The sequence below is a fragment of the Lissotriton vulgaris genome, chromosome 4_1 (genome assembly GCF_964263255.1).
Source record: "Lissotriton vulgaris chromosome 4_1, aLisVul1.2, whole genome shotgun sequence".
Classification (NCBI taxonomy): domain Eukaryota; kingdom Metazoa; phylum Chordata; class Amphibia; order Caudata; family Salamandridae; genus Lissotriton; species Lissotriton vulgaris.
In genome coordinates, this window is record NC_141691.1 from 939,602,239 (window position 1) to 939,618,330 (window position 16,092).

Sequence of the window (16,092 nt, forward strand, 5' to 3'; positions counted from 1 at the left end):
AATCCATCAAATATTTCAATGTTTATTCATTAATTTTTCAGAAATTCATCATAAAAACTAGTCAGCAATGGATAAAATAGAGCAATCTGCTCTAACATACAAAAACAATGTTAATACAGTACAGTCAAGATACTCATAGGATAGTATGAACCACTAAAAAGGTTTGTATTACAGTTAAGAACAAAGTGCAGGTTGGTTATGAAAATGAGCAATCCATCAAGATTGAGGATAATATCCTATAGGGCAATACATTGTAATACTATGATTAAACATAAAAAATATTTTTTACAAAAAACGACCAAGAAGCAATGTGTTTCGGTGGTATCCACAGGTCCAACCACCTTCTTCAGGCTTTAAACAGACAATATAAAACTCCCAGCACTTTGAATCTTGATCTGGGTGAATGGAGTAGGTACGGGGAAGAAATCTTTCGGCTAGAATCTTCAGAGGGGCTTCACTCAGGATAGCACCTAGATAGATACTTTTACATGAGATCACTGCATCGTAGTAAGCGAACTCCAAACAAGGCAAATAAACAAACTTTTCATTTTGGCTAATTTCTTATATTGTGGATATATTCAGCCGTGCCAATGTTGCTGTTTTTTTTTGCTTTTCCATTTTTAATTCTATTCCTCACACAAGACACCCAGAGGCCCTGCAGAACAGGGAAGGCAAACAGACACGTTTGTTCTACACCACCGGCATTTAACAATCTCCGCGTCCCTCTGTATGTCCGTGGCAAATTGTATTTGTCATATAGAGGCTTGTACTCCTTATATTAGTGGGTTTATAAAAAAGTTTTCCAAACTTACTGTAGGTCTCCATTTGGGCTAAAGAGAAAAGAGCCTTTTTGAAAGACGTTATTAAGGAGTGCTTAGCGCTGGACAATATGTCAGCCATACTTTGGCTCAAGTATATAAAACAAACTCTTGTTGACTTGCGGGCCCCTGAGCTATTTGAGCATTCAAATCAAGTCAAAATAAACTTTATTTGGCCAAAGATCATAAAAGCATACACAAAATAGAAAGACATAGATTACAAATTTCATCTAGTTCAGAATCATAGGCAATACCCAACTTACAAATGACAATTCTAAGACAAAATGTTTGAAAGAGCCAAGTCAAATGAACTAAATCATATCTAAAACATAAAAAATAGCCCTCAAAATTAATATCTCTTCTTGATGAAAAACACTTATTTGAGCATTCAGAATGCATTAATGGATCAGTCAAGGGCAAAAACAAGTTTTATGAGTATTCTGAGGCAAAACAAGTGTAGAAGGTGTTGACTTGCGCAGTAGTAAGGATTGCTCTGACCTAGTTTTATCACTGCACTTTTTGTTTGCATTCCCTGGCTCAGATGCCTGGTTAACACACATTGATATTTCACACGGAAATGCATTTTTCTCCCTTTTTTTGAAAACCCTAAAGCATAGGAGGTATAAAGAAACTTTGAGCTTAATATAGCAGCTCTCCTCAAAAAGCGTTTTTATGACTGTAATCACTTCTGTATGTGCAACTCTAAAAATGTTTTTAATACTTGTCTATAAATATATTTATTGTGTTGTACCTTTATGAATGATTTATAGGTGAGGAAAGAAGTAATTGATTGATGGATTAAAAAATCTAATTCTTCCAACAGGGCAAGAGCCAGTGCTTTGGCTGGCAGGGTCTCTTAAAATCAGATCCATTACCATTGAACGTCCGCTGAAGCCGTTGTTTTTGGTGCACAAATACATGAGAGGGACAAAGCTGGATTTTCCAACTGCTGAAGGTGCTTTACCAAGCAGATACATTTGCCACATTTCCCAGATCCAAGATTTAGACTTTTACTTAGTCCCTTTTAGGAAATTAAACACTGTTCAGCTATGAAAACCCGGAGTTGCACCCAGGCAGGATAACTTTACCATGTGGTCTGCTGAACCTCTCTTCAGCACTGTAAAAAGCTCCATGCAGGATGAAGCAGGATTTCTTATGCAAAATTCTTTTACAATTCTGTTTATTGGCATTTTGATGTAAGAGTAATAACCATAACGTGACCTAGCTCATCACACAGAGAGCATAGTGCATCCGATATAGAAAGTTCAGTAGCGATGATTTATCCATTGCCCATTTAAGTGCAATCAATCAATGTGGTCCCACCATACATCCCAGATGTTATTGTATTTGTGTAGATATATGCGGGGTGTATAGCAAATTCTATGTCATCACAGAGGCACCCATTCCCCAGGACTACACTGAGTGTCAGCAGGGCCAAGGACATCAAGCAACTGCCATTATCTCTCTTGGTTGCAATCAATCTGATGGGCACCAAGCAAAAGGCACTCACTGGGGCCCCTCAATGCCCAACATCACTTGCCTCAAGTCTAGAGGTCAGTAGTAGCCCACCAGGGTACTAAGGGTGTTGTCAAGTGCAATTCAGTCTTTTATCATTGAGGGAGCAGAGAAAGAAACTCAATTATGCAGAAAGACATCAAGGGCAGTGGTTGTCTTGTCTCTGCCTCATATGCAAGAGTCTATGAGGATTATAGTATACCTGATGAAAAGAATTGAATTTGATCAGTCTGGTGGCCATTTTCACCTCCTGCCAAACCTTGTAGGTCAGTGGGCTAGGGTCCTGGTGTTAGGCATAGGGTAATTGTATGAGGTAGGGTTCAGGTGATTATGTTACTACTGTTTGGTATAATCTGGAGATTCCCTTTTGCCCTAGGAGTTCCACTGTCACTCTAGGTTATAGAGGGTTACATTTAGGTACCTGTCACAGGAGGTGATCGTGTTGTCTCATTGCATGTGGGAGTAGCAGTAAATGAAAGATTTGAGTTTTATGTAATTGGAAGTACACTGTCATCTGATTGAAGGACTTGATACATGTGCTAAACCAGAAAAACTCTATTTTGGAGATACTGATTAATTCCCAAGCATTGGAAACCTCCCAGTCTTAACACCTAGGGATACCAGGTATATTTCCACAAGAGGTCTCATTAGTTGTGGATTTGTGCAATTTCATGTATTTAAGGGGGTAAACAGACATAATTTTGAGTGTTTATTTTCGACCTACCAAAATATTGAGTTGAAAATATCTGAGGTATAGAATATCGACATAAAGAATTTAAGAAATAGTGTTTCTTTAAATATCGAAGTCAGTAATATCGTTTGTTAAATTATAGTTGTTATTAATATCGATATTTATATTAGTGTTCTGTATTTTAGTATGTATGTTAAAAGTATGTCAACTAACGTTTTTGTATAAGTATATTAGTTTTTTTAATGTATGTGTGAAATTTTTAGAAGTTATTTATTTTATGTGAAATACATTTTGTGTATTTTTTAGTTCTGTAGCGGGTTGTGGGTTTATAGGGGAATAGGGTTGGAAGTAATGTAAGTTAAAAAAACATAAGTAATCAATCATTTTTATTGATTAGTATTTAAAATTAACTTTTTATTAATTCAATATGAATTGGTTATTACATTTGATTAATTAATTAAATAATATAATTGGGTTTTTTCAAGGAGCGGGTTGTGTTTTTTTATTTTTGCAAACTTTATTGAGTGTCACACAATAACAGCTATGTGTCCTAGCAAGGACATTGTTGGACTTTTATTTTTTGTTTTTCAATCATGTACAAGTCTCCTTTTGGTACAGACTAAATAGCAATTTGCATATGTCAGTACATCATGCAGTGGTCGGTACGAGTATAGTACAGTTGATGTATACTTAAAATATGCCGTAATATCTCTGGAAATGATTAAATTTCACAATTTTTAAACAGTTCCAATGACGTGAACCCTTCCTCCCTCCCCCACCCTCCCTCCTGGTCTGTAATTTTTTGAATACCTCACAACCTATCACCTTTGTGAAATGGGAAATTCTATCCACTGGTGCTGACGTGCCAATAGAATGCTGCCATGGTCTGTACGGCACCCATTGCTCTTGGCCCTTGTATATGACTAGGTACATCATGGAGTGGGGGTGAAACGTGTAGGTAGGAGGCCTTTCTGCCTAAATCTTTCAACGTGATGTCCCAGTCCATAGAAATTGGATGTTTTCGCAGTCCTCGTGCCTCCTCTTGTCTAATTGCCGCACTTTCGGCACTGCCCCATCTAATCACATCGTCTTACCACGCAGTTAATGGTGGACCTCTGGATGATTTCCATCTCATGGTGATCGCTCTTATAGCCAATACAAGGGCGAGGCCTAGGAAACCTAACTGGACCCTCAAGGCACTATTGCACCTGCGTAGACCCAGTAGGCACTCCAGAGTGTTGTCCTGAATTGTGAGGGGTGTTATCTCCCCTAGTGTGTCCCGGATCTTTCCCCAATATTCCCTAAGGTGAGGGCAGGCCCAGAGCATGTTAATAAATACAGCCTCATCTGTTTTGCATCGCGGGCAGCAGTGTTGGACCTTTGGGAATATGTGCTGGATCCTTTTTGGGGTCAGGTAGGACCTACGGAGTACCATAGTTTGTATAAATATACGTTTGGCATTGCAAGAGACTCGCTTGGGGTGTTCTAGGATGCTGCCCAGGCTTTGTCAGTGAGTTCAAAGTCTGAGGCCTCTGCCCATTTTATGAGGAGGTCAGTGAGTGCAGCGGAGGTTTGCACTCGGATTCCAGTATATAACCATTTAACCAGATGGCTGCCTTTCCCCATGTAATACACCATGCACACTAGCTTGTGTTGTGGGGGTTCAGTGCATTGAGGCACCCATGTCATAATAATATAATGAGCAAGCATTGCATGTAATAAATACGGGCAGTCTGGTGACCTGCACAAAAGTGTTGTGGTTTAGTAGAGTGCCATCACTAAAGAACGATCCGACCTCTTCCACACCGGCCTCTGCCCAATCTTGTACCCGAGTCCCAGTGAGCCTGCCCCCGGGATAGGTAGTACTGGTAGCGTGATATTACCCGCATGTGGGCTCGCACTTGAGGTGTAACATAACGTCCCCCTCCAGTACTGAAGTGCAGTTTTAAGCAATGGGTCCCACGTCTGGAGGAATTTATATTTTTGGGAGCAGTAAGTGGTGTTGGGCTCCTCGGTCTAGGTCGTGGGTTACGTAGCATATTTCCTGCAGGTTCTTGACTGCAGTCCAAAATGACAGCCACTGGAGCTTGCTTGCTTAGTAATAAGCTCAAAAGTCGGGGACCCCCCGTCCCCCTTACGGGGCTTTAGTTGTAATTTCTTGAGGCTAGCGGGTTATGGGTTTATAAGGGAATAGGGTGGGAAGTAATTTAATTTTAATTAATTAATAAATATTTTTGATCAATTAATATTTATGTATTTAATATTTTATATTGTTTAAAATGGTAATTAATTAATTCCTATTAGTTATTAATGGTTGCTATTTATTAATAATTAATTTATAAATATGTTAATTGTGTTTTTTTTTAGGAGCGGGTTGTGGGTTTATAGGGAAATAGAGTGGGAAGTTTTTTATTTTTATTATTAATAATTCATTTTGATTGAATAATATTTCTGAATTTAATATTTATATTGATAATTTTGGTAATTAGTTAATTAATAATTAATTATTAATTGGCAGTTAATTATTAATATTAATTAGTAAATACTTTATTTTAAATTTTTTAGGAGCGGGTTGTGGGTTTATAGAGGAATAGAGCGGAAAGTAATGTAATTATATTTACATAATTAATATTTTTTAATTATTGATATATATGTCAAGTCAATTTTATTGTATAAAATTTGTTAAAATTATTACAAACATACGCTTTAATCATCATGAAACATTAAAACACATATGTAAGTATTAAAAATCAGTTGGAAAAATAAAATAAATAAGTGACGTTGAGTTCAATTTAGGGCTGTGCTCCCTGTTCTGCTTGCTGTAGGAGAGATTGTTCTTTGATCATATATTTGACCCCCCTGCAGGCCAACTTGGGGGATGATCCGTCCAGCCATCGGATTACCCCTTGCCTACATGTCCGAATATTCAATTTATTAAAAATGTTCTTTAAAAGCCGTCTTCTCAAGTCCTTAAGCACGGGGCCGACACATAGCAGGTGAGTTAATGTTTCGTTTGCGTATCCACATAGACGACAATGGGGGTCACTGTGACAGTGCTCCCAGGATGGTAAGAAATCTTTTGAAAACTGTAGTCCTAATTGGTGTTTTATATATCTTTGTTTTAGGGACCAATTAAAGTGACTTCCCGGATAAGGCTGTGGTTTTATCCCGGAATATGTGTTTATCACCGTCCACCTGTGTCGACGTTTTGCGGTATTTATTTTATCTTCCAGATAAGATTCCCATTTGACTGCGTTATTTATTATTTTGTCAAAGGTGTGTCTATCTGGCATCTAATCCCAAGTTTCTTCAATTCCTAAACAGATCAAGGATTGGGACAGGAATTCTCCCCAACTCTTTGGCATGTGTTGTTTCTTCTGGGTCTCAATTTCTATCCAACACAGGTTGTCTAGTGAGCCTACTTCTGATATGCGTATTTTGTGGCAGAGTTTTACGTAGGTTCCTATACTGCGGAACTTCTGGTTCAGAAGGCCAAATTCTAGGCGAACCCGCGCCGTGCTGATGATTTGGGAGGTTTAGAGTTGCCTTATATATGTTCGTTTTTAAGCTGTTTAACATCCCCGCTTCTTTGCCACACCAGTTGACCAATGTGTGTGACAAGGTAGGTAGGGTTTGTGCTTGTATCACTTTCAACAGGTGAGTGTAATTCGGGCAGCGTAGCTTTTTTTGTAGTTGGCGGTATGCATAGAGCAGAGAATGTGCTTTGGCTTTTAGGTCTGTTTTGTGTTCTTTGTTCGTTTGGGCTCGCCGAAATTTCAGATCTAAATATGTATATGCGACTTCCTCCTTTATTGGGGTATTATTTACATACCATTTGAAAGTTGGCTTTTTCAAATCCACAATGCGGACCACTTTGGTTTTGCTTTTGTTCAGTTCCAAACATTCGTGTTCCAGATAGGTAACCATTTTGTTGATCATCCTCTGCAGACCTATCAGCGTTTGACTCAAAATGACAATGTCATCTGCATACTTGTTGGGACAATGTTGAACTAAAGCCTCAGATTATAGTTTTATTGTTGGCTCTGCATTTCAGCAGATAATGGTGAACTGGAAAGACTCCTCCAATATCTCCTTTAAGGCATGGTGGTTTAACGTATGCCACAACCACAGTCTTGATACTGCTTTTGTTTTTCCGGTTCACATGGCTGCAAAACGTATGGACTTATGGCTCCCTATCACGCTTTACTTGGATACTTGTGCTAATCGTCTGTTCCACCCCCCGCCTTCGCAACAAGAAGTCATTAAACCTCCTTAAATGCTCATTACATTCCATTTTTTCTTCATTACATTATGTTTATACTCCTTCCAGGTATTTTCAATGCTTTTACGATTAATGTTTCTCATTCCTTTTCTTATTTTTTTTTATTCCATTGTCCAGATTTTCCTTTTGCTACTATTTATAACTTTTATACTTGTTCTATTTACCACAGTTTTCAATAATTCATACTTTTACTGTACTTTGTATTGACACCTTGTTTTTCCTTTTTAATATCAAATAAAATTTTCTTGAACTAAAAAAAAGGTTGATACAATCATTTAGGATTTTGTGATTTAGGGAAAGGTTAGGATTCAGCCAAATTTTAATCCATAGCAGTATCGGGGCTATTTTAATTATGTCTGCTATGTAACCTATCCCTAGTTCAAGATGGACAGAGTGGGTAGCTGTAGATTGAGGGAGGCCCAAAAGGGACCACAGAAATTTATTTTCCTCTGTTTGGATGAGGTCCGATTTTGTAAATCCCCATATTGATGCCCCATACCTTGCGATAGATATAGTCTTGGCTTTGTAAATTGCCAAGATCGCCTCAAAGGGTTTCCCCCCCAACCTTTTGGCGAAACCTACCCCTGCGGCTGAGGAGCTTCTCACTGAACTTACCTTTATTGTGAGCTGTGGGGACCATGAGCCCCTATCATCAAAAACAACTCCCAAATAGGTAAATGCCTTCACTCTGGTGATTACTTCTCCTCCACAGAAGAAGGACTTCATTTTGTTCTTTGTGACACCCAGTGACATGACATGCGATTTACCATAATTTACAACCAGATCCAGGCTTTTCATAAAGTCCCCAAATGAGTCCAGCAATCTTTGCAAGCCCAGAGGGGTCCTTGCTAGTAAAACAGCGTCATCCGCATATAGGAGAACCGAAACCGGTGTACCTCCCATGCGAGGGATATCTAGGGTTGCTGATAACAGGTTTACCTCCAACGAATTGATATACAGTGTAAACAACATTGGGGCCAAGATGCATCCCTGCCGCACCCCTCTACCGGACTTAAAACTTGACGTACATTTCCCCTCATTCGTCATCCTAATTGAGGCATTTAGGTCTTTGTGCAGCTCGGCCAGAAAATAAACAAGAGGCCGATCCAGCCTCAACTCCAGGAGCATTGTCCACAGATTTGATCTATTGACTAGGTCAAAAGCCGTCGACAGATCCATGAAGCCCAGGAAAATAGAGCCCCTAGCTGCCTTGGTATATTTAGCTATTATTAAGTGTAGGTTCAGACATTGGTCCTCCGTGCTCCTCCCTGCTCTGAAGCCATACTGAGCATCAGACAGTATGTTGTTGTCAGTTGCCCACCCTGTTAACCTTGCTAGGATAACCTTCCCCAAGATTTTTATGAAGGAATCCAGCAAGGATATAGGCCTATAGCATCTGGGGTCTCCCCTTTGACCCTTCTTGAACACTGGGATTATTGTCGATTGGGACCAAGATTTGGGGAATCCTACACAGGCTGAGGTATTAAAGACATTAGTCAAAATGTTTGCCCAGTACAACGGGTTTGCCTTGTACATATCTGAGGGAACCCCATCAGGACCTGGTGCCTTTCGTCCTGCTGACCCTTCAATTGCTTTTATAGCTTCTGCTAAATAAAATCTTACTGGCATGTCAGGAGGATCTGAGGCTGGAGCCTCAAAGATTTCTTGCTCTAGATCACTTCTGTAGATTTGTTTACAGTGGCTGAACCAGTCCTCCTCTGCTATGTTAACTTCCAAGACATTATTATGTGTATTTGAAAACAGGGGGGTGTTAATAATGGACCAGAATTTAGCACTATCTTTTAGGGTTGCTTTGTCCATAAGCTCCTCCCACGCTTCTTGTTTGATTTCCTTTTTCCTTACCAGTACTGCTCTAGTGTACTCTCTTCTGAGCTGAGCAACTAAAGGTTTGTTCCTGGGTTGCTCCTGAAGTGCTTTTTTGAGGAGATTGTGCGATTTGGTACAATTATGGTCGAACCAGCCCTTTACCGGATTATTTTTAGTGGATCGACTTTTGGATGTGAGTTCGTTGGCTACTTGGGAGCAAATAGCTTCATAAGAGGTTATTACCTCCTTCCCATTTGAAAGGGGGTCTCCACAGGTGTTTAAGTCACGATCAGCCTTAACGATAATAGTATTAAAAAAGTCCTCAGGCACCACCTTGCTCCACTTTACCCTCCTCCCCTGGTCTTTGGCTTTAACTTCCACTACTGCCAGTGTCGTAACAGATTTGTTTAAAAGTAAAAAACCATTTATCAACACAATTACCACTGGATTGTGGTCACTAAACGAAGACGGTATAGCATTATATGAAATGACATATTTTAAAAGTCCTGAAGAAAGAAATATGTAGTCAATGATTGTTTCACAATCCCTGCCTATAAAAGTAGCAACACGGGTACTTTTGTCCGGAAACCCTGCTTCAAACAAATCATTATTAGACAAAAGGTTCTCCAGGGCTTCACCCTTGTTAGAATGCTCGAAATGTTGCGGGGATGTGAAGTCTGGCCCATCGTTATCAGATAATAGGCAGTTCTGGCTACAAAAATGCACATTAAAATCACCCAACAAAATATATTGGCAAAAAGTGGTTTGCTTGGCATTATAATCTTTTGAAAATTCTGTTAACCATACCAGATGTTCATTTGGGAAATCACCTTGCTGCGAATTATAACAGTTCACTAGAATTATTTTAGTGTTATTTGTGGGGTTTACTTCCAAAATAAGTAAGTTATTGGAGCCACAGTCTACTCTTTTAACCGCATCGCTGCTGCGGCGGTTTTTGCGCTGTGCGGCAATTTTTAAATTACCGCGATACATGAGGAGCTCAGCTCGTCATCAGCACACGCCACCCGTGGGTGATGACGAGCTCAGCTCGTCATCAGCATCGAAGGGGTTAACTTTCCCCCTAACATTCACAGAGACTAATAACACTAGTCCCCCTCTATCTCTCCTGGCAGAAGATCTTAGCGCAGGGACAAAGTGCGAGGTGAAACCATCCAACCAAAATTCACAGTCTTTATCCCAAGTCTCTTGGAGAGACACAATATCATATTTCTTGACAAAGTTCAACCAGTTTCTGTCCTCTCTCTTAGAACGCAGACCAGCAATGTTCCAGCTTAGTAAGTTAACCGTTTCCCCTTCCGCGTTATACATAGTTACGGGGTTACAATGGTTGGTAAGAGGAGTCAGAGTGAGGTAATCCGGTGCCGGGGAAACCAGGCCTGTGAGGGACTCTTCTCTTATACCCTCACAAGCCTCTCGTCAGTCACACAGTTCTAGGCCGGAGAGTACATCAAATCTGTTTTGTGTGGCAATGTTAGACCCATAGTTAAAATAGATCTCTCCACCGGGTCTATGAGAAGAAGCCGGTGTCTGGGCCAAAACAGGTGTGTATGGTCTCATTCTAGCACTTTTTGGGGTCACTCTAAAGGGATGATTTTAAAAAAAACCAAGTGGTCGCACACGGATACTATTAGCGTCATATGTCATAGAGGCCGCCCTTAACAGAACTGTCGCCACACGTTGTGGGTGTCTGAAATTAACAATTACACAATCCCCATTGCACGTCTTTCTGGAGGACCCTATCCCATATGCCCTTCTAGTTGTAATGATGTCAAGGGCAAAATTTATAGGAAAACTACACCGCCTGCTCAGCCACGACACAGTTTTGTTTTTAAGGAATCGTGTGATTCCTCAGGTGTCTGAGCTGAATGCATGTCATGGGCAGGCACATTAGTTCGGACAATTACGTACGGAGTGCACTCCGGCGGAAGGTTAACGGATTTACATCTCCTTGCCGCATTAATGCTAGGTGTTGCATCTGGTCCTGCTATTGGTCGTGTCGCTACACTCGCTGTAGTAGAGGGGGCTGATAAAACTGGGCCGGTTCTTGTTATAGGCTGGGTAGGATGCTGCTGGTTTGCAACTCTAGCTACCTGCTCAGTCCCTCCTCTGGCTACCTGCTCTGTCCCTCCCAGGCCCATATCCACCTGTTTGTTACTGTCAGTCAGAGATATATGTTTGGACAGCAACTCTCCTAACCTTTTTACTTCGGCAGTGACACAGTCGAGTTTAAGCACAAGGGTTTTGGCATATTGTTCTAATTTAGCTTCAAACTTGGCTTCCAAAAAGCGAAGTAAGTCTGAGAATTGATCCATGCTTAATAAGTTACTGGCCACATTACAAACATCCTGTACTTTGGAGGACTCATCTGTGTTGATCTGTGCTGGTAAGGGAGTATCTGCCCTTCTTTTCGAATGCTTCCCCCCCTTCTGTTTTGTTGTTTCTTGCAATTTCTAACAGGTCTAGTGATGGGCAAAACCTCTTCACTGTCGTTTTCATCGCTAGCCATGTTTATGTCGGCTACAGGGGGCACGGTGTGAACTTGGGCTACCACCGTAGTTATCCCGGTAGGCTCCTTATTGGGGGTGGCAGCCTCAGAAGGAGTCTCCACGTTGATCGGAGGATGTTGTGTAAGATTGGGAGGACTACCCCTCCCCAGAGAAAACCCTCCTGTCTTTGTTTATTTTGATAACCATCTTCACGAGGTAATTGTCAATAGGCCCTGCCCCCGATGTAAATTTTTCCCTTGTGCCACTTGGCATGGTTTAACCTATAGCCACGGTTTATACAGCTTGGGTGAAAAAATACAGGATCTAATGAATATCCGATGCAGTACAAACGAGAATATGTCAATAATTAAGGTCAACACATTACCGGTTGCAAATATCTTTAGGCACCAAGACACAGATTTTGCCAGGGAGTATGGCCCAGCCCTGCCTTTTCCTGTCTATGACTGTCATAGACTGTCCCGCCCTTGTCCCGGGCTTCTCCCGCGATGCTCCCGCGTGCGACTCGCGATGCGAGTGGCGCTCCGATTTCTTGTAGCGCCTCCGGTCGCGCTGCTGAGGTGTGGGGTGTGCCCCTTCGCCCCAAGAGGTGCCGGGAGATGTAGTCTGGTGTTAAGGCTACTGCCGTTCACCTCACGGCGTAGCGGGTCCAGCCTTCCCCTCACTGCGTTTGCGGCGTTGTGTGTGTCCGCTGCCCACACGGCTTGCAGGTAAGTTCAAGCTGGGAACCCCAGGAGCTCTAGCCGCTCCGGCTTCTTGTAGCACCTCCGGTCGCGCTGCTGAGGTGTGGGATGTGCGCCTTCGCCCAAAGAGGTGCCAGGAGATGTAGTCCGGTGTTTAGGCTACTGCCGTTCACCTCACGGCGTAGCGGGTGCAGCCGTTCACCTCACGGCGTTTGCGGCGTTGTGTGTGTCCGCTGCCCACACGGCTTGCAGGTAAGTTCACTCTGGGACCCCCAGGAGCTCTAGCCGCTCCGGCTTCTTGTAGCACCTCCGGTCGCACTGCTGAGGTGTGGGATGTGCGCCTTCGCCCCAAGAGGTGCCGGGAGATGTAGTCCGGTGTTAAGGCTACAGCCGTTCCCCTCACAGCGTTTGCGGCATTGTGTGTGTCCGCTGCCCACATGGCTGGCAGGTAAGTTCACTCTGGGACCCCCTGGAGCTCTAGCCGCTCCGGCTTCTTGTAGCACCTCCGGTGGTGCTGCTGAGGTGTGGGATGTGCGCCTTCGCCCCAAGAGGTGCCGGGAGATGTAGTCCTGTGTTAAGGCTACTGCCGTTCACCTCACGGCGAAACGGGTCCAGCCGTTCCCCTCACGGCGTTTGAGGCGTAGTGTGTGTCTGCTGCCCACACGGCTTGCAGGTAAGTTCACGCTGGGACCCCCAGGAGCTCTAGCCGCTCTGGCTTCTTGTAGCACCTCCGGTCGCGCTGCTGAGGTGTGGGATGTGCGCCTTCGCCCCAAGAGGTGCCGGGAGATGTAGTCCGGTGTTAAGACTACTGCCGTTCACCTCACGGCGTAGCGGGTCCAGCCGTTCCCCTCACAGCGTTTGCGGCGTTGTGTGTGTCTGCTGCCAACACGGCTTGCAGGTAAGTTCACGCTGGGACCCCCAGGAGCTCTAGCCACTCCGGCTTCTTGTAGCACCTCTGGTCGCGCTGCTGAGGTCTGGGATGTGCGCCTTCGCCCCAAGAGGTGCCGGGAGATGTAGTCCGGTGTTAAGGCTATTGCCCTTCACCTCACGGCGTAGCGGGTCCAGCGGTTCCCCTTACGGCGTTTGCGGCGTTGTGTGTGTCGGCTGCCCACGCGGCTTGCAGGTAACTTCATGCTGGGACCCCACATCAAAGGAGAAGGACAGACTTTTCTGGATTCCTAATGTTGTTCTGTGAGTCTCTGTAATTTTTATTTGTTCAGATTTGGATGCTGGAGCCCATCGTGATTCCTTTACAAAAGCTTGGTAGGGCTCCCTCTAGATCACATCGTCTTCCTGCCACATGGATAATATCCACAACAACTGATAAGTCGGAATCAAAACCTTTTGTTGTGCCCCTTAAGAATTCACCAAACCCTTGTCCTGAAGAGAACACAGCCACCTGATTTTGTTTTGTGTATGCAATAGTGTTGTCATCAAGGGCAAAAAAAGGTCTTCAACCTTTTATTTATTATTTCATTCTGTTTATGAAGAATTTGGATTAGAGCATCAATCACTCTAAAGCCTATATTATGACCTCTCGGCCCAAGGGAACCAAGATCAGATCTCATTCGATTGATAACATAAAACTTGAGAGAATAACCGATTTTTATCTATTTGGCCCAAGCATTTGCCTCATTCTTAAAATGGACCATCAAAAAGGTAACAACTCTTGATATAAACAGAGGGAATTCATATATTTGCTGCCAAGTTAGGAGAAAAAGAAATTAAGTCCATACTTGAGATATATGACTCAAAATGTAATTATGTGTGTCGTTACAGGGCTGGGGTCTGCAAATATACTAACCCCAACCCCTTCAAAAACTGGGAAACTAGTTTTTACGGTGGCTACTGGCTGTCCCAAACTCTAGTGTCTAACCAAATTGATCCCTTTGGGAAAAAATTATAGCACACCAAATCCTTACAACTCACTCAAACGTCAGGAGCCTTACACACTAGCCAATCCATCAAATATTTCAATGTTTATTCATTAATTTTTCAGAAATTCATCATAAAAACTAGTCAGCAATGGATAAAATAGAGCAATCTGCTCTAACATATAGCATGGGCGAATTTTGCGAATCTCGCGTTCGGGAATTTTGCAGATTTGCGAACTCGCAATCCGCAAAATCCGCGAATTCTTGCGAATTTGCGGATTTTTTTTTTTTTGTGTTCGCAAGGATTTCTGCCAGTTCGCGAGGGTTTCGTACCAGTTCGCATTTGCGAACTTACATTTCGGCGCGCAACGGTCGCGAATTATGTTGTTTCTACGTCTGGTTCATCATCACAGGTTCCCAGCACCCTCTGTTTCACCACTGCAACCCTCTGTTACATCAATGCCACCCTCTGGTTCATCATTACTGTAGATTATGGGGGGAAAAGCAAGCACACCAGCCCTGCTTCAACTGAGATGAATTAATTTGGGGATAGTTTATTAATGTGCCACTGTTTTAAAATTCCAGTCTGGCACCTGCTTCCTTATCTATAATTTTGCTTTCTGTTGCAGTGCATTTTTTCCCCAGGACCTTTGTGGCCTACCTGTAGCTATTCTATGAGCCTGCTGTGAGGGTCAGAGCAGGGTCATACAATTGTTGCAACTAGCAACTGAATTCTGGAGGGGCCCCAGTCAGGAAGCACTACCGGGAATTGTTACTAATGATGAGTTTGAACTCTTGCCCCTGCCGAGTGCTTTCAGTTTTGAAAAACTCGTTTTTCTGCAATTTCGCGGGGTTCGCGGGGCGCGAACACGCGCGAGATCGGATTCGGAAGCCGCAAATTCGTGCGAATATGCAATTTGTTTTTTTTGCGGCGTGTTAGTTGGCAAGGTTTTGTGCGTTTTTGCGAGCCGCTCGTAGCGCAAGGCGCGAAGTTACCCTCGCGGTCGTTCAAGGGCGCAGCCATCTTGTTTGCCTGACGTATTTCCGTTTCCGGGCGCGAAGTGTAATCTCGCAAAGTCCGCGGCTTGCCAGTACAGTTTCGCACGTGTTCGCAAGGAAAATCTCGCGTGAACTTACCCGCGCGGTCGTGAACGGGCGCGGCCATCTTGTTTCTCATTCATTGCTATGGTTCTGGGCATGGTCTTTGTATCCTCTGTCAATCTCTGCCATCCTTTGCTTGTTTGAAGTTTTTTTTTAATCTATTTTACTTATTATCTATCCCTCTATTTTTCTAGCCCTTTATTTTTGTGTTTACTGCTACTTTTGGTTAATTTTAAACTACTTTTGTAAACTCTTTTCTTTTCTTCTCTTCCCTATTCTATTTTCTTTATTCCTTTCCGCCCAGACCATGGTGAAGGGAGCCGGGAAGCATCCCGAGAAGGGGAAGGGTCCCGCACCCCGTGTCCTGCTCCCGTGCGGGCGTTTGAGGGGGGAGCTAGTGATGCCATGGGAGATCTTTACCCCGGAGAAGGTGGGCCAACTCGTTTTTTATGTTCAGCGCCGCCTCCCCAGGACCATCATGGGAGGCGGCAAGATCAGTGCCGGGTACGGGGTCCGGGAGCGCCGGAAATGGTGGGAGAAGGTGTGCCAGGCCATTTACCACCACTCTCGGGTCTGGCGCACCTACAACCAGGCCACCCACCGCTGGACGGATGTCCTGACCCGTGAGCGAGATCTGCTCGACCTCCTTGGCCTTGAGATCCCCGGGCTTGGTGAGTAGTAGTAGCTATGTGTTTACTACTATGTTTTCTCCTGCTGTGTTATTATATTGCAAATTATTGTTTTTTACCAAGAGCAATAATGCTGCTCATTACATT